Below are 22806 nucleotides of genomic sequence, written 5' to 3' on the forward strand. Positions count from 1 at the left end.
AGTTCTCCATTGTGTTTTTTTTTGTGTGTGTTTTAAATTCATTTAATATTCCTAACATTATTTCTCTGTCAAATAATAACTCTCTAAATGAGTGAGAGATTCTGAAGGTCTACACATTTTTATTTATTTATTTATTCATTTTTAACAGTTATAGGGGTCCCTGGTTGCAAAAAATTTGAGAAACCCTGGATTAGCCTAGCATTATTAACTCCATCCATGAACTTGTTGCTTGAATTAGATGTTATCGAGCAAGCCCGCAAGGGTCTAACACGTAATGTACAAGATACATTACTAAAAGATACTCACACACTAAGATGGCAAAATTTAAAATTTATATGATCCTACAGCCATGGTTCTTTGGGTGGTGCTGTAGTCGTGGGACTATGGAGACAGTAATTATGCAAGCACAAAGTGTGCCTCACAATTATTTCTTGCCACTATTTTTAGAAATGGGCCAAAATTTCATATTTCCCTACCATATATCTGAATGTGTACAGACAAATTTAACTGCATTTTACATGGTTCATTCCTAGATTACGTAGTTATTGCAGAGGAGTAACACTGATGATGTGATGTATCCAAGTGATATACAGTAGCTCACTTTCCCCCATGTTCATGTTCATTTTTTTATTCACGCCTCTCTTCAGCAGATGGTTTCTTCATAGCATAAGGATACCAAACATCTGGTAAGGGTTTCCTGCTATTTCCCTTTGCACAAGATGAACACATGTTACTGTTCTTTCTTTCTTTCTTTCTTTCTTTGTGCTGTGTTTGTGTTGTGCTGGGTCTCTCTCTCTCTCTCTCTCTCTCTTTCTCTCTCCATCTATTGTTTCTAACTTATGTATGATGGATGATGAATTAAGCAGCTAATCACTGATTTAAAAGGCCATGATACTGTAGGAGTGAGATTACTCATTAGGGGTGGGTTCTTCATCAAGAATCTCATGTTGCTTTTTATATATCTTGCATGAGTTTTCTGAACACTAGATTCTTGTTTCAGCCCTATCATATGTGTGCCACAGGGTTTAATCATTGTGGCATCTTTATTTTCTATTTGTATAGCAGCAATATGAAAATATTCTAAACACAGTGTTTCATTATTGTCTTTCATCATACCTTGCATTAATTGTATATCTCTGTTAATAATTTAATAATTCCCAGTAGTCTTATTTATGTAATTCCCTGCAGCTTTGTTTATGTAATTCCCCATAGTCTTATTTATGTTCCTTTTATTTAGCAGTTAGGATCTTCAGTGGAATAAGAGATTATTCAAGAAATTGCTTAGCATCCTTATATGAAAATATTAGAATCAAATACAGTATCAAGCACTTTCACAAATATAAGTGTAAGATAACAAATATACATAATGTTGCTTTCAGTCATGCCTGCCTTGCCAATTAATCATAGTAAAAAGTGATGTGTGTTTTTGGTCACTATAATGTTAGTTTATAATCTGGCGGTTTACTGGGGTTCATTACAAACTGAAAATATCCAATCATGAGTGATTACTTCCAATCAGGAAAAGCAAGGGTGTTGTTCTCCATTGTTTCTTTGGCATTTGAGCAGGTACACGACTTGTCCGTTGTGTGTTGTAACTTAATTGTAAGATACCAACTGATTTCAAATAAATTGCTATCAAACAACATACACCTCAAATGTGTATTATTATGTGTAAATCAGTGAGCCAGAGTAGGCTGCAGTATCTTTGTGTATGACACTTACTGTGTGTGTGTGTGTGTGTGTGTGTCTGTATGTGAAATAAGAGAGCTATTTTTCCTTGGCAGTGTTAATGGGAGGGTTTGGGTTACGGCCATGCCTGCTTGACTCTGGTTTCCAAAAGTGACCTTGTCACTGGGCCACTTTAACATGTATAATTCAGAGTTAACCTGAACACTTCAGTGACCCTGCCTTCACACTGAGCCAAACACTCACCTGGAATTTTTAATGCTAATGCCTTCTTAGTCATACATTCTGTTATTTTTAGCTATGCCAGTTTGACCACCTATTGGCACCAAATGTACAGGTGTTCTGCATTTGTACTATTTCATTCATTTATACACCATTTGTATACATTATTTTCAGAACACTAACAAACTCATTTTATCTGAAATATTTGTAGTTAGAACAAAAAGCCAAAATTGCCCAAAACAGGTATCGATAGGCTGGAATTGCCATAATAGCTAGTACAAAAAAAACTCAGATGAGAAGTATGGAAATGAGTATGAAGTGTTTTTCAGTTACTGAAAAAAGCTGAAAACTATAATTACACTGTAATTACACTTAAACCAGTGGAAACCCCAAGGTGATTTCCAGTCAAAGATAATCAACATATAAATATAAAGCTATATATGTATATGAATTGCTTACAACCTTAAGTCCTTTTGGGTATGAAGCTTGGCACATCAAAGCATGGCACATCAGAATTTGGCATCTTCTCCCATCCCTTTATTCAGAACCTCTGAGACTCAGGTTGTATCAGGAGCATCTCTGTACTGCTATTTTCAGTTCCATAGAGTTGTTGAATTGGGTTCAAGTTCAAGCTGTGGCTGGGTCACTGAAGGACACAGAGTTCACTGAAGAGTTCATAGACTCTTCCTGAAGCCATTCTTGCATTGTCTTAGCTGTTTGTTTTACGCCATGGTCATGTTGGAGAAATGAAACTTCACCCTAACCTGAGGGCTTTTGAGCAGGTTTTTCTGGGGGATGTCTCTGGATGTTGATCAATTTATCCTTCCCTAAAACCTGACAGGCCTCCCAATCCCAGCTGCTGAAAAATATTCCCACAGCATATTGCTACCAACACCACGCTTCAAATTAGGGATGGAATTAGCCAGTAGATAAGTGATGCCTGGTTTCCTTCAGATGTGAAACTTGGCATTCAGGCCAAAGTGTCTGATCTTGGTTTTATCAGACCTTAAAATCTTGAAAATCCTTTACATGGTTTTTGGCAAAATACAAGTGAGCAGTCAGGCAACTTTTTAACAAGAAGTGGCTTCTGTCTGCCTACCATAAAGGCCTGATGCTGAAAGGATGATTGTCTTTCTTGCAGGTTCTTCCATCTTCACACAGGACCTCTGTAGTTCTGTCAGAGTGACCTTGAGGTTGGCCAGTTGCAAGAGGAGAGTCTTGCTGGTTCCAAATGACTTCCATTTAACAATGATGGAAATTTTGTTACAGTTCCCAGATCTGAACTTCATGGCTTGTTGTCTACACTGTCTGTGGCTTTTATAGGCAGAGGTTTGCCTTCTCAAGTAATGTCCTGAACAGAACTGACCCACAGGGGAAAATTAATCCAATTGTAGAAACATCAAATTGTAGAGTCTGAAAAGACTCAGTGTCTGTGACTCTTTGGCATGATGATTTACCAAAGAAGCAGAAACAGGATACTTCCACTGCTGTGCTGGAGACTTCAGCTGAATGAAGCTCTTACGTCAGTGGTCTGGGAATTCTCCCTATCTTGGATCACCTGCCATAGATCCTGTTCACCCCTATGGAATTTAGATGAGTTCATGGAATGAGAAACCCCCTGTTTTCTCACATGGTGCTTGAAAGAGGTGATAAAAGTATAGGTGATAAGGTGATATAAACATGATAAAGGTGCTGAGATGACAATGGTCTGTCCATCATTTAGGAGATGCATGGTCAGGGAATATATTATCCTACACATGCCTGTGTGTACGTGTGTGTGTGTGTGAGAGAGAGAGAGAGAGAGAGAGAGAGAGAAAGAGAAAGTGTGTGTGTTTAAGAGGATGATCTTAAATTTATTTGAAACTGATGACAGATTTGCTAAAGAAGATTTGTACTGTGGAGAAATTGTTGAAGGATACACTGATCTCAAACTAAAGATAAGCATTAAGTGATGATTGTGATTAAAAATGATAAAGCACAAACTAGCTTTAAGCTTCATTTCCTCTGTTGACTGCAATTAGGACAATATTCCATCCATAAATCTCAATAAACTGCCCGATGACAGGACACAAGGACACACTCATTTCGTCATATATATATATATATATATATATATATATATATATATATATATATATATATATATATATATATATATACATTTTATATACATATATATATATATATGTATATAAAACATGTTTGTGTGTGTGTGTGTGTATGTGTGTGTGTATCTCCAAGGTTGACTTTGTTTATGGTCAAGCAATCTTTAATTATTCAGTTTAGTCTATTTACACCTACAATATGCACAGACTGATGCAGAGAAAATGATGTCAGGAGAAGAAGAAAAAGTCTAAATGAAGTTTTAGATAGTCTTTGCCCTACTACAGTGTCTGCAAATGTCTGCCCTTAATGGACATAGCAACTGGGCTGACTGTATCACTATGTGTGCGTGTGTGTGTGTGTGTGTGCGCTTCATCACAGCTTCTATTTCCCACTGTTTCGCTATGAGTCACTCATCTGCTGTTAATCACAGATATCGTCTGATATTTTGGATCTGATTACACAGCTCCCCACCCATTCCAGAAAGAGGAGATGGACACATTGTTGGAGGAGTCCATGAAGAGGAAAACTCAGAGGGGATCCCATGTATTTTTTTTATCCCTCTTTGCTCTGTGCTCTATGTTCCCTCTTTCCTTGCATCCCCAACACCTGCTTGTCACTCTTTTGACTAGCCAGTACTCTTTTGACTATCCAGCACACTCTGTCCTCTCTTGCATCTGTTACTTATATGCTGGAGAATGTATTTATTTATTTTTGCCTGGGATTTGGCTACTGTTGAGGTCAACCATTTAAGATAACCCTCCATTATAATCTAGTCCTTTCTCATCTGTTTTCCAATTTCTCATCTGTCTTCCCTAAATTTGCATTAACAGACAGTCAGTGGGTTTATGACATTCAGTGAATATTGTGTGGCTTTTTTGTGTATTGCATGACCTGTAGGGAGTGCCTCTTTTTGCTCATATGAATAGATGAAACTCTACTCCATCATGCAGCGTGTCATTATATCAGTACCAGTTATATGCATACTGACGTCGGTGAATGGCTCAGACTGTTTAATGACAAACAATTAAAGTGCGTAGCCTGCATTGAACCATAGCCTTGTATGGCTGTTATTGTGCCACAAGCTTTAACTTAACATGCTAATGATGTTAGAACAAACAGAAAAGGACAGGCAGGTGTGTTTATGTTTGTGATACAGACAGAGTGATACTTCATGTTTAAGGTTTTATATTCACCAGTTGCTTAGAAGTAGATGGGGAAGCCAGGTTCCTCTGTTGGGATTGCATGTGAGCTGTTGTTCTGTTCCTGTGTCTGTGCTAATCCCTAAGAGGTCATTGCTCTCAGTGCTTTTTGTTGGGCCTTGGCCATGCTTATATTTAAATCGCGCCTCTGCTTTGGCACAGACATAAGCTTTTCTGGCACAGATCCTCTCAGTGTCAGCCCACCTCCTGCTCAAAGCAAATGTTTTCCTCTTCATAGATGCTTTACCCTCCTTAACACCATTCTCCACAGTACAGCTTCTGAAAGCAGAGACTGCAATCACATCTTTCATCTTGTCTGTTGTTTTTAAATTATGAAATACATCTTGTTGATTGCTCTGTGCCAGGCTCCATGTGTGTGAAACTCAAGAGAATAGAAATGTTCTCTATCTGACTCTCTCTCTCTCTCTCTCTCTCTCTCTCTCTCAAATGAGAAAAATAAGGCTTGGTTGACATTTTATGTAATGTGCATACCTTTAATAAGTACTATGTATATAAGTACACAGAAATCTTCATGAAACACATTATATACATATGTATGTACAAACAAATTGGGTATTGTCATGGGGAAATCCTGTTTGAAGACTAATTTAAAAAACAAGGGAAAGGGTGTCCTTAAGGTATTGTTGGATGGTTAAGGGTGCTTAACTTCCTAAAGGGCTTCTATTTGGAAGCTTTTGTGAAAGTGAGACCCTCTGTTGTAAGGTTCTACATAGAACCTTTAAAGGTTCTCCCAGAGGCACAACCAAAAGAACCCTTCATGGTGCTAGATGGAACTTTTTTAAGAGTGTACAGTACTACAGCCTAATCTGGTTTTGGTTTATTTAGTTGCCTGTTGTGTCTAGAGCACTGATATAACGCTGTCTGTGCACATAAAGCATTAAAATCCTTCCAGTAACCAGCCCACACAGTGATACAATACACTGGAAATATCAACATGACTCAGCTTTTCTTTAATGAAGGCGCCAGAGCAACCATGGAACCAAACTCTACAGCTGGTACACCTAAACACTGAAATACAATGAGTATTGACAATAACTCCTGCATAACTAATGCCACTTCAGTATTCAAGACTTTATATTTTGAAAGAACAGTGAATGCAGTTCAATCAAATATTGCCATTTATTCCACTCCATTGCACATGTTAACTATAACTATATGTTTTAACCTGAGTGATAATTCAAGGCACACTCATGTCACTATCAAAGCAAAAATTATTAAGGAAACGTTGATAGATGAGTTTCAGCTTGTGCAGCCATGCTCCTGAGGAGTGATCCACACCCTTTTGCTGTGGAACTACCTACAGAAATCAGTCCCAGCCCTGAGTCCCAGAGTTGAATACCTGAATTTGAACGCTGTAGGAAATCAAATCTCTGGGAACAGGGTTGATGATCACTGCACTAGATGTTACCGCAACTGGGTCTTGTAATGCATTTATTCGTTCATTTATTTTCAGTAATCCCTTTATCCTTTTCAGAGTTGTGGTGGATCTGGAGCTTATCCCAGGAACACTGACAGCAGAGCAGGAACACACCATGCACACACTCATTCGCACATTGGGGAAATTTAGTGTTGCCAATTCGCTTACTGGCATGTTTTCAGGGGTGAGAGAAAACCAAGAACCTGGAGGAAACCCACAAGAACACAGGTTGAGCATGCAAAACTCTGAACAGATGGTAGATTCATTCATTCATTCATTCATTCACACAGCACAGCCTTTGTTACTAGACAATATTGCCAGTTGCTAGACAAGATAATACATTTTCTGGCAGCAAAATTTGAAAATGTACTGCATGTAGCCACACTAATAGCTAAACAATAGCATCGCAAAGAAACAGTTGACATGGAAATTTCCATACATACACTATATGGACAAAAGTTTGTGGACACCTGACCATCACTCCCATATGTGCTTGTTGAATATCCCATTCCAGATTTATTCTCCCTTTGCTGTTAAAATAACTGCCACTCTTCTGGGAAGGCTTTCCACTAGATTTTGGAGATTTTAGCTGTAAGGATTTGCCCATTCAGCCACAACAGCATTAGTGAGGTCAGGCACTGATGTAGGGTGAGGAGGCCTGGGGCACAGTCAGCATCTCAGTTCATCCCAAAGCTGTTCAGTGGGGCTGAGGTCAGGGCTCTGTGCAGGCCACTCAATTTCTTTTACTCCAAATTTGGCAAACCATGTCTTCATGGACGTCAATTTGAAGGGAATTAGTAATGCTACAACAACCAAAGAAATCTTTTATAATTCTGTGCTTCCAACTTTGTGACAACAGTTTGGGGAAGGCCCACATATGAGTGTGATGGTCAGGTGTCCACAAACTTTTGCCCACATAGTGTAAATATATGGATACCAAAGGACATTTTACAAATGAACATGTAATGGGAAAAACAAATCTTTTGAACATGTCATATCAGCTCACCACCTACAAGACTACAGCTGTTAAAGTGTCTACTTATATTGATATCATTCTGGATTAGAACTGCTTGATACCTCCCTCCTATCTGAGCCTGCCTACCCTGCGATAGCTCTTGGATATGGTTGTCATAGCAACTTGAGAAAATGATTTTAAAAATGCATGTTTTTGGGTAGTCATAAATTTAATGGCAGGTGTTACTGAAAACTTTTAAATTTATATCCATAATGTTAGCAACCAACTTAGTCTATAATAAGGCATAATGCCTGTGGGTGGAAGCAGCGCCTGTAGAACAAAAACCCAGGATGCAGAACACTAAGCACTGGATCATGTGCATATGTAGCTGGATTTAAAGATTTTTTTTTTTTGATGCAGTTGGAAAGCCTTTCTCTGCAATCTTTCCCACAGTTCAGGCCTTTCTATCACATTCATATTCCTTTTCCCCTATCTGCCATCTGTTTTCACAGGCATATTTACTTCTATCTTCTTTAATTTTCTGTCTTATGCATTCATTCATGTCCTTTTCCCTCATTCTATCACTTCTTTTACTTCCATATGCTCCTTCTTCTCTTTCATCTCTTTCATATTCCTCTATTCTTTTTATTGCTAGTATTTCCTCTACATTTACTAGGGTATTAATTTTAGAGGCAGACAGTATTAACCCTACAGGGGGTGGATTATAGCAGAGAGACATGTTTTTATAGCATCAGAGTGAGTCAGTTTCATTCATGGGGATCAACTGGGTCATTGCTGCCAGCTCATCATAAAGCCCTCCTTTGGTCTTGGTTGGCATGTAGCATCTTTTTTTTTTCCTTTCTCCATCAGTGCAATGCTTATGTGTCATTTAAAACATCTGTTTATGCCAGTACCAAAAAGAGAAAAGATAGCTGGTGAACAAAAGTACATCAAAGCTGTAGTACAAGTGAAAAGATTTATTTGGAAAGAAAAATCTTAGTAATCAGTGTTGCACAGTGTAGATCACTTATTGCGACTGTACTTTTTGATACAGTTGTGGTCTGAATTTGTTTTCTCTGATGGAAAACATTCATACACAGTATTCAGTGATGTCTTATACTTCCCCTATACTACTGTGTGGGTTCTGCTCTCTGCTGCGTGCTAATGAAATCTCAATCCAATCACATCTCCTGGTTATGCTTTTCTCTTATTTTAGAATAGCTAATTATTCAAAAGCACATACTTGCATACTTTTCCTTACTTTCTGTATTAAATTGCAAATAATTTCCACTCAGTCATGAGAATGCAAACAGCACAACTGTATGCACAACTGTGTTTGTGTGTGTGTGATATGTAGAAATGGGTGGGCCATGATTTTATCCCTTTATGGGGAATAAAATTGCCTGTAATTGTAGTAAAATGTGATAGTTTTGACCTTGTGGAGATATTTGGCAGGTCCTTATGATGAAGATTGCTCTAAAACAAAGCATTTATTTAAAAAAATAAAAACCTAAAAAAAATTTAAAGGAAAATGATTTCCTTTAAATTATTAAGGTTAAGCTTATGGTTAAAGACAGGGTGGGCGTAGGATTATTTAACTATAGTAAGTCAAATACACATGTAAATACACGTGTGTGTGTGTGTGTGTGTGTGTGTGTATGTGTGTCGTGATATCCAGCCAGAGTGGAAGCAGTATGACTCTGTATTTTTCCATTGTGCTCACTGCAGCTGGTACTGACGCAGCACCGAGTCTCAGGTGTGTCTTAGCCAACAGGAACCAGCCTGAATGTTCATCACCTTCTTTCAACCAATCAGCTGTAGCTCATATCACCTTGACGCTCTCTCAGCCTCATTGGCACTCCTCCAATCTTAACTGAGAGAGAAAGAGTGTGCATGAGAGAGATGTTAATATCACATAGCTAACACTAATCATATCTGAAAGAAAGATTTTTGTGTATATGTGTGTATATGTGTAGATAAAAGACCTGTATAAAATAACAACAGTTTTGTAGAGAGACTATGAATCTTTAAGCACACAGGTCTGGGCACAGTTTTGAGAATGCTGAAAAAGCAATGGATATTTTGTAGAAAGAGGAGTAATGATGTAGACAGAGGTGCACAGAGAGAAAGAGAGAGACTAAGAGAAGGAGAGGGTTGCAGCTCCATTCCACTGAGAAGATGAAGGGGAAAAGAGGGGTCTGTCTGACTGCAGGTGTACACGCACGTGTCCTCACATGCACTCATTTACTTATTACAGCTATGCTTTTGTGGCATACACACAAACTGCTCTACTGCTCACATAAACTGAAGAGAAAAAAAACACATACGGCACCTGTAATGACACATATTGTACATGTTAAATATGTCCACAGGATTTTACCATGACAAAAATTATTTACAAATACTAAATGTAAAAGTCGTGATTGCGTAAGTATTCATCCCCTTTACTATGAAACCTAAATTAGTTCTGGTACAACCTGTTGTTATCAGAAGTCATCTAAACAGTTGAATGGAGGCAACCCATGTGCAATTAAAATGTAACGAGATCTCAGTATATATACACCTGTTCCTAGAAAGCCCCAGACTTTGTTAGAGAAAATACCTTAGAGAACATAACAAACATCATCTTGAAGACCAAGAAGCTAACAAACATGTTCAGAACAAAATTCTGGAAAAGTATCAATCAGAGTTTGGTTATAAAAACAATCCCAAACTTATCCCAAAATTATGTGGAACAGCTGCGGCTCCCCAACTCTGCCTAAACCAAATGTCCAGGTCACTGCTTGGAGGAGTAACAAAGAGGCCAATGTTAACTCGGAGGGAGCTGGAGAAATCCACAGCTCACTACAAAATGTGGAAAGGTTCAAGGGGATGAATACTTATGCAAAGGCACTGTACGTCAGCTTCCTTGTAATTTTTTTTCCACACAACAACACCCCATTACATAGCAATAAATTATACAGACACGAATAATCCCAGATGCCCACACAAATGAATAGCCTGCGAACCTCATACGAGCTGATTACATTAGAGATTACATTAGAGATATAAACAAAATGGTGAGATATAAACAAAATGGTGAGTGTTTCGCTCGACATGAAATATCTCTGCCTTTGCCTTTGTGAATAGTTTGCTAGCCAAAATAGCACTGCAGGAGCTATACAGCTCAATTTCAAGACTAAAATAAGAATAAAAAATATACATGACTAGAGGATAAAGTAGCATTTTCATTACTGGATATTTCTGTGTAAGTTTTTACCAATTTTTGAAGAGCATGTTTTCAGTTCTTGCATTGAGTATACAGCAAAATAAATGCATAGGATACCAGAAAGATGTATCAATGCATTTTAAGGAACTAAACAGTACTCTTTCCTGATCTCATTGTAAAGACATTCCAGACCCTCTGACAATCATTTATGGACCTTTAGAGGTCCCTGATTCCAACTTTGAGAACCATGGGTATACATATCATATCTTACACATGCACACACACACACACACACACACACACACACACACACACACACAAACACATACACAAGATTGCAATTTGAAAACTAGCCTTAATGTTTTTATCATTAACACTAACAACTCAATATCACTCCCTAAGTCATAATCCGCCCAAAGTCCTGAGCTCCAGACTTGGCCTTTGTACTTATTGAGTTACCAGGCCATCAGTCCTCCTGTTCAGTCCTTCTCACCCTGTAGCTGGATCACAATGTACTCAAGTCAGGACTGAATTAAAAATGGTAGATCGCTGCCCTGGCACCACCTGATAGAGCTCTTTGATATGTTTGTTAAAAGATTTACAAAGTCACCAAAAGAAAGACAGCATGTAAAGTCCTGTATAGTCTTTCTTTCAGTTCACACCACCAACCAGTGTCAAGACTTTTTCAAATCAAATTGAGAATGTTAAATCAGGTCAGTGTTATTAATTTGCTACATGTGAAATCAAACATGAAATGACCGAGAATACACACAAAATCCACACTGAGTTAGACAGCATACTGTTTTCAGCTATGTGAACAGTGTTTTTACTGAAGAGGACATGATTACATACTTCATGTAATGTTTACATTACTTCAGCTATTTATATCAAACTCTGTATTATTTGCACTATTGTCACTTGGCCACTTTCAAACAGAACTCTGTAAAACTCTGTAAACTCTGTAGAACTCTGTAAAACTCTGTATTATTTGCACTATTGTCACTTGGCCACTTTCAAACAGAACTGCGTACTGGTCGGCGTTGTAGTTATTGTACTGTCTTGTTCTGTCTTGTGCGTCCGCACGTTTGCACTTGTGCACTTTTTGTTTAATTTATGTAGTCCCCATAGCTCTGTGTTGTTCTGTGTTGTCTTATGTAGCACCGTGGTCCTGGAGAAACGTTGTTTCGTTTCACTATGTACTTGTATATGGCTGAAATGACAATAAACTCCACTTGACACTTGACTTGACTTGACACAACACACTTAGGGCTGCAGGTATGCATACACAAAAACACACACACTCAAGAATGATAGAGATAGCATCAGTATGTATGTGTATAGGTGTATATGCTAGTTGGTAGTCACTATGCACACATGTGCACCACAGGATCAAATATCTCAGGTAAGTTGACAAACTCCAGACCTGCTGTACCACAACCGGTCAGTTGGCCTATTTCATTATGATCACATTTCTGTTAAAGCCAGGCTCACATTGCACTTCGTCTGCTCCTAAGTCCTTAGAGTGCTCTCTCGTTCTCTCAGCACACGAGGCCATGCCACAACATTCCTTTCTCTGAACACCGTCTCCGTCTCTCTGGCATAGCTTCCTTGTGTACTCTCTGGGTGATTGGCCTGTATATTTTGGCCCGTATTCATTTGTTTCATTAATGACACACTTGCTATGTGCCTGTCTGACTGGATGACTGGGCGTGTCTCAGCGAAAAATTGAGGTTATTTCCAAAGTACCCTATGTTTAATTCCTTGGTTTTAGCAATGATGGGAGTTGCTGGTACTAGATATCCGACACGTCAAACATAGGCAACATCAAGAAGAAGATGTAAATGGTTAGTATTTATTTTAAGGCAACAAGAAACTAAAACTCAAACTATATGTTTTCTGTATTGCTTTAGGCTGTTGCATCAATACAGTTATACTGATATATCCCTATAGCCTGGGTTTCACATAACTTTAATTAAAATTTGCATTCATTATGAATTCCAATAATTTTGAAATGTCAATTCCTATTTTACCCCATTACTATCATCCATAATCTGTTACCTACAGTAAGGGAAGTGGTATAGTAAAACACCAACATGCCCAACACAGATACTGTACCTCATTCACATACTCAGAAACTCACACATATATGGGTATGCATAGATGTTCACACACTGATCGATATTTTGATTCTGTTAATGAGATTTACACACCAAGTCACACTGGATGTGTGCAAAGTTCTTAATGTCAAGTTTAGATCAGGGGAATGTTTGCACAGGTGTATTATACTATCCTTTTTGTTATTAATGTAAATTGATGCAGTAGGCACTACTATTGTACATGTATTCCCTGTAGGAGAAAAACTAAAATAAAAGGGTTTAAAAAAAAAAAGTTTAGATCAGGGAAAAGCATGTGTACATCTATTACAGTGTAGAAATGCAGACTTTTCACTGGTAATACAGCTGGGTGTTTGGTGCAGCACACTATAGATTTTCAGACATAAATGAAGATAAAATGAACAATACAGTATATATCTACAACAAGTAGTGAAAGAAAAGTTTGGGTTTATAATCTTGGGTTGTGGTTAGCTAATGAAATATCTGTGTAGGTGCATTTGTGGCATCCTCCAGGGTAAAAGTGTTGGGTCCACCATCCACCTTGATATTTTTTCATAATGAATTGACTCATTCATTCATTCATTCATTCATTCATCTTCAGTAACAACTTTATCTTGGCTGGGGTTGAAGTGGATCTGGAGCCTATTTCCAGGAATACTGGGCATGAGGAAGGAATACAACCTGGATGGGATGCCAGGCATGGGACAAATTAGAGTAGTCCACCTACAGGCATGTTTTGGGAGATGGGAGGAAACTGGAAAACCTGGATGTGGACATGGAGAGAACATGCAAAGCTCTACACAGACAGTAACCTAAGTTCAGGATCAAACCGGTTCAGGATCAAACCTTTTTGTTTTTTGGCTACGTTATTTCACTTCAACTGCTCTGGTGTAAATATGAACCATGTCTGCGTTACTGGATAGATACCCCCTATTTAATTAGTTGACCTGCTTGTTGAGATGACTCTGTGTGCCACAATGTCGAACAGATTTCACACACTTAAACACCATAGTGGCGAATACATTACTCTTTAGTATATTCACCCACAAGGCGTATCTTTGGCAAGAGTTTTAGATTTGTGTTACTGTGTGTTTGGTTCACATCAGCCTATTCAAACATTACAGGTATGAGTGGTTCATTACTGGCAGACTTATTAATAAAAGTTCTTATTTGAGGGCACACCCCAGTAAACCTGAGTGCTGTACTGTTTGTTTATAGCATTAAGTTAACAACATGCTGTCAGTAAAAAAAAGGTCTGGAATGAATGAAGCTAGAGAAATGATGTGTGTGCAGGGGTGTGAAATTGTGTGAGACTCACATGACTAAAATGGGAAGAAAGAAAATATATTGATAAGATCCTTCTCTGTACCATCCACTGTTGTGCTGCATTCTTTTAGGCCCACTCTCACAGAAACACACGCTCCCACTCACTATGCCGAGATGAATACACTCCTCAGGCAAGGAATTCCTCAGGCAGCCTTCCTGAGACAACTTTCTGTGTATGGCTGCTCGATAGTGAAACAATAGGCCTCAGAAAGCAGTGTACACAGAGCCATCCACTAGTCCCTTACCCAGAACGAGTTCTGTACAGTGCGTTCTTGGAAGTGAGGCATGGAGAGCAGAGTGGGCTGACAGGCCGTGGCTCTGGTTTTTAGCTAGCAGCTGGCAAGTGGAGCTCACATGCTGCTCTGAACTTGAAGGGTGAGAGAGCACAACAGTGTGTGAAAGATTAATTACAGCCCTGTTTTACAAGTTCATGAAATGAAAAGTATAGATGCATGTGTGCATTCCTGTGTGTTTTTATGCTTGTGTGGCTAAATACATGTGTAAAAGTTATATGTACTTGTGCTGCCAAATTCCTATAAAATTGCATTTGAATTTTAGTTATTTAAAAAATTTGACTTTTCATATGTACAGCAGCATTTTATATTGCAGAAACTGTGTAGAATAAAATCATATCTTCTTCTTAGGCAGATCACAATAATAATTTCTCAATAAAGGTATTGGTTCTTTATTTCTTTATATATTTATTTATTTATTTTATTTACCTACAGTAATGTTTATTGTTACTGCTATTTAGCTGGATTTTACATGTCATACTATATTTTACATAAACATTCTTTATGTCTCCACAGAGGTGTCTCACTTTGCCTGTCAAATCAGAAATCTCCTCCTCTTGGACTAGTATTCCTCTTAGACTTCTTCTCTAGACAGTGCATGTTCTGGGGCATGGCACTGGAGAAAACAATGAAGGGAGGAGCTGTTTTTTTTTTTTTAATTTGATGTTTCGAAACAGCTAGCTTTATCTATCTGCTACCAGAATCACTGACTATACTTTTTACTATAATATACTTTGTTTAGTTTTCATTCATTCATTCATTCATTCATTCTTCAGTAACCACTTTATCCTGGTCAGTGTCATGGTAGATGCAGTACGTATCCCAGTATCATTGAGTTAGAGGCACGAATACACCCTGGATTGGACACCAGGCCATTGCAGGAAACCATGCACACACACACAGACACACACATTTAGACACTCATTCAAACCAAGGGGCAATTTAGAGTTGCCAATCTGCATGTTATGCACTTTTGAGAGGTGGGAAGAAACTGGAGAAACTGTTTCAGGTAATTAAAATAAATACTAAGTACTTTTAAATATGTGATAATAACATATGCCATAAACAACATGCATTTATTTAGACCTACACTGGCTGGTCTAGAAGTTTATGAGTTGTGTATTTTGACAGACTTGCATTAGGTGACTAAAAGTAGATCATAGGATCTTAAACAGTGTAAATTTTAAACACTGATTTTTTTAGCCATTGAGTATGTAACTATGATGAAAATTTCAACAGTTAAATCCATTCTGACAGCTTTATTCTGACACACACACACACACACACACACAGACTTTATCAGAGAAGCTCAAGAGGATGAAAGTGTGTGTCAGGAGATAACCAGATTTACCTTCTGAAGATTCACACCAGGCTTCCTGTTGGATGTATTGTAAGGTCTCTCTCTCTCTCGCTCTCTCTCTCTCTCTCACACACACACACACACACACACACACACACACACACACACTTCCAACATGTTTTTCAGCAATATAATGGATAATGGAAATTCCAGACCTGAGTGTGACCTCTTTCACACACACACACACACACACAGTGTGCACTCTTGAGATTAATGGTCTGGTCAACTCAGCAGGATGTGGTATGATGTGACTGGAACAGTCAGGATATTTTAGAGAAAACTTAGACATTTTCCAGGATAGCTGTGACAAATACATCTCTTTCTCTCACTTTCTCTCTCTCTCTCTCTCTCTCTCTCTCTCACACACACACACACACACACACGCATACACAAACACACACATATGCACATACATACTGTAAATATGCACACAGCTTTTAAGTTCACAATAATCAATAAGTCATAACCAACCCTGACCTGATTTACCAACCTAATGTGTGTCTGTGTCTTGAAGTGGATTGAATGTGTACTTCAATACCTTATTGGCTTCATGTTGAGTACACTGTATCATGGAAAGAGACCATCTCTTACTGCACCCTTTGCCAAAATTGGTACTTTTATGTGACCTAAGTAGGTCACATGTGTTGGCAATTGTGTGACGTGTGTGTGAGTTTATATGATGGAGTGATTTTATAATATGGGTGTTGTTGCAGGTATTGTATACTTCAGGTGATGGAGTGCTTTTAGAGTGACAGAGAGAGAGAGAGAGAGAGAGTGAGAGAGAGAGAGGCATGTTTTTATATCTTGGGGCACAAATCTATGACAGTTTTGACCTTGTGGGGACATTAGATGGGTCTGCATGAGAAAAATTCCTTCTTAATATACACACACATATATATATATATATATATATATATATATATATATATATATATATATATATATATATATATATATATATATCAGTGGAAGGTCCTCACAAGAATAGCAAGACAAAAGGGTCAGAGGTTCAGATATCCTGCCTCAGATATGAAATACACTACAGGCCAACCATTTAGATGCAAGACTAAATCTATAATACTGAAAGACAGTAATTGTTTCTGATTTTTTTTTTTTTTAATTCTACATCCTGAAGTAAGACTTAACCACACTGATGCACAGTGATACATTTTTCTACCTGGACACTTTTTACTGGTTTTGTTTAAATAACATGTTCTGCTGAACATGTTATAGATATATGGTTCACTGCGCCATATCTGAAGGATTACCTACAGTGTGCTGCAGCAAACACTGCATTATTACCATTAAAACTTCTGCCTTTCTGCATAACCTCCTCCTTAATACCTTTCCCTCAACCAGAACATGTTGGTTTGGACTCCAACAAAGCAAGACCAAATAGCATGAAATCTCTGATATACACTGCAAAAGGATTCAACAGGTTGTACCTGTTTGCAACACTACACTAAAACAACCCATTTGTAAATATGAATGTCTTTTACACGTCACTGCTTTTTCATTATCATGATCTCATGACCATTGCGTGTCACTGTCAGTGCATAGCTTAGCTTGACAAAATTGTGTTGCACCGCAGGCTACAAAAATATTTTTTCTAGGCCAATTTCTAAGAAGGATATAAATGGACAATAAATATATGGGTTTATTTTGGTTGTGAGTGTGTGTGAAAATATTTTTGACAGTTCCACTGTCAATGATGCAATTTTGTGTAATGATTAACACTGAAGTTTCTTATTAATTCACAGTGTTTTGTGCTAAGCTATGTTGATACCCAGTTTGCAGCCCTGTGGGTTAGTATCTACAAATACCCATCTATGTATGAGCTTTTGTGTGTGACTGACATGCCAGGTATGGTGATGTATTATTAGACTGAATGCCTGACTGTAGGTGGTATTCTTACTCACTAATCTGATGGGGATTTGCTCTGAGCTGTCTGATCAGGAGGGTAAATATGTCCCACTGTTTTCCACTATGACCACCCAATTGGAGCTGGGTTTTAGGGGCATTTGGTCATAGGTTGGCATGCTTATTTAACAGGTATCAATATAACCTGTATTTAGAGTATGATCTCATTGGCTGTAGCTTTAAATGTCTGTGTGTAGTGGGACATCTTATGCCTGAATGTGCATGTGTTTGTCACAAACTTATAAATAAAATGCTATTTGTAAATCTTTGGGTTTCACATGTTCCTGTGTTAATGTTAGTGTGTCAATCTGTAGAAAGTGGCAGATGAGTGCTCTTTCTTCCTTTCTTCTCTCTGACCTTCATAGCTCCTCTGAGGAGTCCTTAAATCAATCAGCACTTTCATATTTACACACATACACACTCACATTTTACTGAAAGGCACTAATATCTTATTGTGTTTTATGTGTTGTGCTGATGGCTGCCTGTGGCCCTTCTGCCCCAAACCCACCCACCGATGATGACCTAAAAGATAGGAATGCAAATTCCAAACTGTTTCTCATAGGCTCACCTACCAAAGCGAGCTGGACGTGTACAGTCTGTCATACATTTTGTGCATGTAAACCCCTCAATACATATCACACACATATTGTACCATGCATACCATGGTACAAAGTCATGCATCGCACAGTAGATGAATAGGACAAAACACACATAGGTACTCTTAGTATATGTGTACACTCTACACAAGAAGAACATTGGAATGGCATTCACCAGGGGTTTTCCAACTGTTTTGCAGTCAGGAATACACTTCAAGTGTAAAAAAAAAAATGCACCAGTGCAAAAACACCAGACCAAAAATAAAAATAAAAATTAAATAATAAAATAAAAATTAAAAGGTAAAAATAAAAAAAGCTTGTTAGAAAAAAAGGTGTAACACCTACTCTATGTCATTACAGAAAACATGCACTTTAGTCTCAAAAAACACCCATGTTTTTGTTCAAATCAACTAAAACTCTTGGGCTGCTCTCTGGAAATGAGGACACTCAATAAACTCAGAGCCATTCTGGACAATAAACAGCATCCACTCCATGACCTACTGGTTAAACAGCGGAGATCCTTGAGTAGAAGACTCATTCAGCTCCACTGTAGAAAAAAAGTGTTACAGGAGGTCATTTGTACCAACAGTGATCACACTGTACAACAGTGTGATCACTGTGCTGGGACACTATTTTGCATTGAGCCAGTCTTAGGATAAGGTCATTGGAGAATAGCTGAACTTGAATATTTGAACTACCACCATCCACTATCCATATCCATATGCACTGCCACTTCTATTCATTTTTCTGTTTTCACACCGTTTACCATGTTTACACTGTTGACAATGTTTGCACTGCACTGCCACTTTATATATATACATTTAGGAATTACAGCCATTTTGAACAAAGTACCTCCATTTTCAGGGGCTCAAAGGTATTTGGACAAAGTGACATAATTGTAAATATAACCATAATTTTAATACTTGGATGAAAATCCTTTGCAGTCAATGACTGCCTGAAGTCTGGTGCCCATGTTCTCAAAACTCAAAAAATTCTGAGTTTCCTCCCTGGAGATGCTTTGCCATGCCTTCACTGCAGCTACTTTCAGTTGCTGCTTGTTTGTGGGTCTTTCTGCCTTCAGTCTTGTCTTCAGTAAGTGAAAAGCATGATCTATTGGGTTGAGATCAGGCGACTGACTTGGCCATTGAAGAATATTCCATTTCTTTGCCTTCAAAAAGTCTTGAGTTGCTTTCGCAGTATATTTAGGGTCATCATCCACCTGCACTGTGAAGTGGCAAGTTTTGTAGCATTTGGCTGAATGTGAGCAGAGAGTATAGCCCTATACACCTCAGAATTCATCTTGCTAATCTGTCAGCAGTCACATCATCAATAAACACCAGTGAGCCCATTCCATTGGCAGCCATACATGCCCATGCCATAACACTTCCTCCACCATGTTTGACACATGATGTGGTATACTTTGGATCATGAGCTGTTCCTTCCTTTCGCCATACTTTTCTCTTGCCATCATTCTAGTACAAGTTAATCTTGGTTTCATCAGTCCAAAGAATCTTATTCTTTTTAGATGTTTTCTGGCAAAGTCTAATCTGGCTTTCCTGTTCTTGAATGTTACCAGTGGTTTGCACCTTGTTGTAAACCCTCTTTATTTACATTCATGAAGGCATCTCTTGATTGTAGATTTTGACAATGATATGCCTACCATATCCAGAGTATTCTTGAATTCTGTTGATGTTGTGAAGGGGTTTTTCTTCACCAAGGAATGGATTCTGCGATCATCCACTTTAGTTGTCTTCCGTGGTCTTCCAGGCCTTTCGATGTTGTTGAGCTCACCAGTGCTTTCTTTCTTTTTAAGAATGTACCCAACTGTTGATTTGGCCACAACTACGGTTTTTGCTATTTCTCTTATAGATTTATGTTGTTTTTTCAGCCTAATGATGGCCTCCTTCACTTGCATTGAGATCTCCGTGGACTTCATATTGGTAACTCCAGTCGAACAGCTGCCAAATGCCAACTCAACACCTGATATAAAGTCCAGACCTTTTATCTGCTTCATTTGTCTTGAAGTAACAAGGGAATGGACCGCACCTGGTCAATTAACTTCTTGTCAGTCAACTTCTTGTCCAAATACCTTTGAGCCCCTGAAAATTGAAGTACTTTGCTTAAAATTGCTGTAATTCCTAAATGGTAAATGCCATGTTTTTGTGGAACATCTTAAAATAAAGCAGAAAGTCTACACTTCGATCACATCTTGATTGTTTTATTTCAAATCCATTGTGGTGGTGTATAAAGGCAAAATCGCAAAAACATTTTCATTGTCGAAATACTTCCTGACCTGACTGTATATATGTAAAAAGTTAATGAGCAAATGGTGCAACAGGAGGTCTCAGGAGTGCATTTGTTTAATTCTCACTAATTTTCTGACTCAATGATTTGCTCTTAAGACCATTAAAAGCTTAATATTTGCCATTTTGGGCACACACATTACTTATATTACACACACTATATATATATATATATATACAAAACCCCAATTTCCAAAAAAGTTGGGATGCTTTGTAAAATGAGAATAAAAACAGAATGCAAAGATTTACAAATCACATAAACCCATATTTTATTTGCAACAGAGCTTAGACAACATATGAAATGTTTAACGTGAGACATTTTATTATTTTATGAAAAATATTAGCTCATTTGGAATTTAATGCCAGCAACATGCCTCAAAAAAGTTGGGACGGGGCAACAAAAGGCTGGAAAAGTAAATAATACTAACAAGAAGCAGCTGAAGGAACATTTTAAAACTAATTGGATTAATTGACAACAGGCCAGTAACATGATTGGGTATAAAAAGAGCATCTTATAGAGGCAGAGTCCCTCAGAAGTATGGCCAGAGGTTGACCGACCAGTGAAAAACTGTGCGGGTACGTAGTGAAATAATATCAGAATAATGTTCCACAAAGTAAAATTGCAAAGAATTTAAACATCTCATCATCTACAGTATATAATATCATAAAAAGATTCAGAGACTCTGGAGAAATCTCTGTGCGTAAGGGACAAGGCTGAAAAGCAATATTGGATGCCCGTGATCTTTGGGCCCTCAGACGGCACTGCATCAAACACAGGCATGCTTCTGTAATGGATATTACTGCGCGGGCTCAGGAACACTCATTGTCATTAAACACAGTTCGCCATGCCATCCTCAAATGCAGATTAAAGCTGTACCATGCAAAGAGGAAGCCACATATCAACATGATCCAGAAACGCCACCGTCTTCTCTGAGCCAAAGCTCGTTTAAAATGGACTGAGGCAAAGTGGAAAACTGTTCTGTGGTCACATGAGTCCAAATTTCCAAAGTTCTTTTTGGAAATCATTTTTGGAAATTCTCCAGAATAAAGAAGAGAAGGACCATCCGACTTGTTATCAGCACTCAGTTCAAAAGCCACCTTCTCTGATGGTATGGGGATGCATTAGTGTGTTTGGCATGGGTAGCTTGCACATCTGGAAAGGCACCATCAATGCTGAGAGGTATGTACAGGTTTTAGAGGAACATATGCTTCCATCCAGACGACGTCTTTTTCAGGGAAGGCCTGACCACATACCGCACGTCCTACAACAGCATGGCTTCGTAGCAGAAGAATCCGGGTGCTGAACTGGCCTGCCTGCAGTCCAGACCTTTCACCAACTGAAAATATTTGGCGTATCACAAAGCAAAAAATACGGCAAAGGGGACCCTGGACAGTTGAGCAGCTGGAATCCTATATCAGGTAAGAATGGGACAACATTCCACTCGAAAAACTGGAGCAACTCATCTCCTCACTTCCCAAACGTATACAAGTTGTTGTTAAAAGAAGAGGAGGTTCTACACAGTGGTAAACATGACCCTGTCCCAACTTTTTTGAGACATGTTGCTGGCATTAAATTCCAAATGAGCTAATATTTTTCATAAAATAGTAAAATGTCTCACTTTAAATATTTCATATGTTGTCTATGCTCTGTTGCAAATAAAATATGAGTTTATGTGATTTGTAAATCTTTGCATTTTGTTTTTATTCGTATTTTACAAAGCGTCCCAACTTTTTTGGAAATGGGGTTGTATATATATAGCCATGAGACATGAGAGCCCTGTATACTCCTCATTACCCCTGGGAATGTTGAGAACCATATGGACTTCAATCTGTAATATAGTCCCAGTCTTCCCTTCTGGGACTTCATGAACCTCAGTATCACACTAAATCATGCTCATACTGTGCTTGTTAAAAGCCTGACAAAAACATCCAAAGTCATTGAGTAGGTTGAGTAGTCATTGAGCCAGTGTGCTCCCCTTCTTTCACTAAGCAACAACACCTGCTGCGATGCTGGTTACAGCCATGCCTGGTCTATGAAATTATTCTGATTGACCCCAATTAAAGACCAGCTGTTTCTGTA

Source organism: Pangasianodon hypophthalmus, chromosome 2, assembly GCF_027358585.1.
Source record: "Pangasianodon hypophthalmus isolate fPanHyp1 chromosome 2, fPanHyp1.pri, whole genome shotgun sequence".
NCBI lineage: Eukaryota > Metazoa > Chordata > Actinopteri > Siluriformes > Pangasiidae > Pangasianodon > Pangasianodon hypophthalmus.